The sequence below is a fragment of the Tupaia chinensis genome, unplaced genomic scaffold (genome assembly GCF_000334495.1).
Source record: "Tupaia chinensis unplaced genomic scaffold, TupChi_1.0 Scaffold000532_1, whole genome shotgun sequence".
Classification (NCBI taxonomy): Eukaryota; Metazoa; Chordata; class Mammalia; order Scandentia; family Tupaiidae; genus Tupaia; species Tupaia belangeri.
In genome coordinates this window covers 3,869,721-3,873,026 of record NW_006160045.1, presented here as the reverse complement: position 1 = coordinate 3,873,026, position 3,306 = coordinate 3,869,721, and positions in this window count along the sequence as shown.

Below are 3,306 nucleotides of genomic sequence, written 5' to 3'. Positions count from 1 at the left end.
CTCTTTCTTTTTGGAAATATTTATATTTGATCCCTTTTGGACAGACTGCACATAACTAGAGCTTATCACATTGCTGGAAATTATGGGCAGACTATAAAAGACAGGAGCCCTGAGTCTGCCGAGCCCTGGGAGAGCAAAGATTAATATCCATTTGTGCTTTGCCTTCCTCCACCCCTGATCACTGTAAATAACAGTTTGGAGAAGATCGGGGTGCATCATGATCTATTACATGGTGGCAACGATGCTGCTGGTTGTGTCTTCGACGGTGATTTATCATTCTCTGCAGTGACACAAATCACAGATCTTGCCTGACGCTCTGGAATGTATGATCTGCTGGCTGGAACAGTGACGAATTTGTGTTTATATCATAACATTTTTAACCTGAGCTAGACCCGACCTCCTCCTCCTCCTCCTCCTCCAATTGGAAATGTCCTGAAACAGACATTTTTATAAATCTCTTTGGTTTTGCTGGGGCCATAAGAAATTCTTTTCCATTTTACATATGGAGGGATTAACATGAAGTGGTGCAAATAGGAGAAGTGGTGCAAATTGGATTTTAGATTAGAAATTTTTATTAGTTATTTTTCTCACCTGTTATCCTTTTAGCATAAATGATGTACTGAGTAAGAGATCAGTGCAGACTTGCCTCATTCCAGCAAGCCACTTCCTCAGAGCTATTGAACAGAAAAAAGCCTTGGTAGTTTGCTCTTTCAAGATCTGAAAACCAAGAAGAGTCCACTAATCTCTCCCTGGGTCTTTATTTGAAATGCATGTAGGCTTTCGTGGACGAGTGCTTGTGCCTGTTTGGATACACGCTTGTCCCATGAGTGAGGCAGGCAATGGAGCCCACACCTTTTCAGGCTGTCCTGTGAGGCAATAATTTTCTCTTAAACATAGTCTGGGGACTTAAAAGATCTTTGGGAGATTCCGCATGAAAACACGGTATTTCTTTGGTCCATAGTCCTTTCTGTGACGTGTAGGAGATGTATAAAAATAAATAAATAAATTGAGACTATTTCCATTCCTCTCTGGAATGATCTTCGTATTCTATTCAAATTCATTGTCTTTTTCATTCCTATGAGATACTCAAGAATCTTGGGTGAAGAAATAATATTTGAATTGCAATTATTCATCCTTAAATAGATAACTTAGAAAAACTTTTCTAAGGCATTCATATTAGATTCTCAGTTTGGGAACAGAAAATGCAGTAGTGCTCCAACCTGGCAAGGCAATGAAGAGGGTGCATTTTCTCCCCCAGTGTCCCACCTTGAGCAGAACATCGTCTCCTCAAGCCCTGACTGATTTCAGGTTTGTCCTGACTCCCTCACAGTCTCCTTGCTCACTCACAGATTATCCCCTATTTTCAGATGCCTGTCAACGAGCTACGATGACAAATTTGCCTGTGATAATGTGCTGAAGCAATATGCATTTTAGCTGAAGCCTCCTGGAATCAACTCTTGTTGCACGGCCGAAAACCTGCAGTGACTTCGAGGGCGGAATTTCAGGTGAATGTGAATCCAGAAAGAAGTGGAAGCACCTGGGTATCGGTTAGATTCTGTATCTCACCTGACAAAGAAGATGCAATAGCTTATCCTGTCTTATTTTTCTGATTTTTCTGATGCAGAATTCTGAGTCAGTCTCGAAACAATAGAAATTTCACAAGTACTATCAAAAGTGACATTAATGTGCTTATTTCAAACTGAGAGGAAGAGAAATGACAATGAATTTTCAATACATACCAGTAGTCTGCACAGTACTTTGTCACATATAGTGGGTTATTAATACCACCCTGGAGCCTTGGCAAACACCAGTCTTCACTACATTCTACTTTTTCATAAACATCTTATCTCATCCAACTTAACATAACGCCTAATACTTTATAGAAGCCTGAGATTCAATACTCCACCTTCATTGGATAGTTTTTCTTTTTCAAAGCCCAATTTTTCTTAAACCCTCTTTATATTACAACAACATTAATTGCTATTTTATGCACATACACAGACAGACTTTTTCACAACTTTACTTCTTGGTAACTTACAAGTGCACTGGTTGACAGCATCCTCAATTAGCAGAGTCATTTCCATATCCTGGACATATACATTGATCAGAAAAGATGACAATTTATTTTTAGACAGACGCAGACTGCATAATTTAAATATATTTCCCATTTGGCAAAAATGGTGTTGTAGCTAATGTATGTACAATATTTCCAAAAACATTGGTACTTTCCCATAAATATCTTCCATATTTTTTTCAGTGAGTAATAAAAAAGGTTGAGGTGGGATGTGTTTTATCCCACCACATTATATCATTCCTATTTTTCCTCTTTGTTGGATGGCAATCAGGGGCCCTGATGCCAAGCTTTGGAAGCAACAGCATCTGGCTCCTTGGCAGATCCTGCAAGCAGACTTGTTGCCAGCCTCTAAGCTGTGTCTGGGTCTGTTGCATGGTTTGGCTGCAGATGGACTCTCTGGGTTGCCTCGTGCTTCTGGAAGCCAGTCCTGGCTTTCCTTTGATTCTGAGGACTTTACTCATTTTTATTCATTTGTGAAGAAGGGCCCATCCAAATGTTTTATGAAACCAACACTGGAGAACATTAATGGATCAAATTTTGTCTTTGAAAAGGCAGAGGTCAGTGCATATTTGAGCAGGAGACATGGCCTTTCGAAGAAGGTCTACACATGTGCTTGCATCTTCCCATGAACATCTCTTCTAAGGAGCTTGGAAGGAGGCCAATTGCATGTTACTATCTCTCCCTCTCCCAGGATGAGGCTGTGTGGCTACCTGAAAAGACAGAAAATAGGAGAGTTCAGACTTCCTCAGATCATGGAATATCTTATTTCTTTTGTCTTTTCAATGAATCAGACTTAAGGATATGAGTACACATGCTGCAGCTCCTCTCATCTCTTCTATACCATATTATTGTCCACATGACTATAGGATTACACCATGGCCAGAAAGAAGGATGGACATGAAGTCTTCATTTAACCTGAACTAAGCACACACATCAAAGTCGGATCACTTCCATTAGTGTCCCCTGAGACTTTGGTTTCTAGGGAAAGTCTTTCCAATTTTCCTAGGATCATTAAACCCTATCACTATTGGTTTTGTTTATCACTCTGATCAATTTTAAAAACTGCATATACATACCACCCATATCTTAATCGAAATATAATTAGTTTTTGTTCTGAGGATTTTCAAAGAAATTTATATTTCTTGTGTGTATTTACCCTCTCATCAATTCATTTGTTAGCAGCTATCTATTGAACACCAATTAGCTTGAAAATACAAAATTCTGTCTGCATT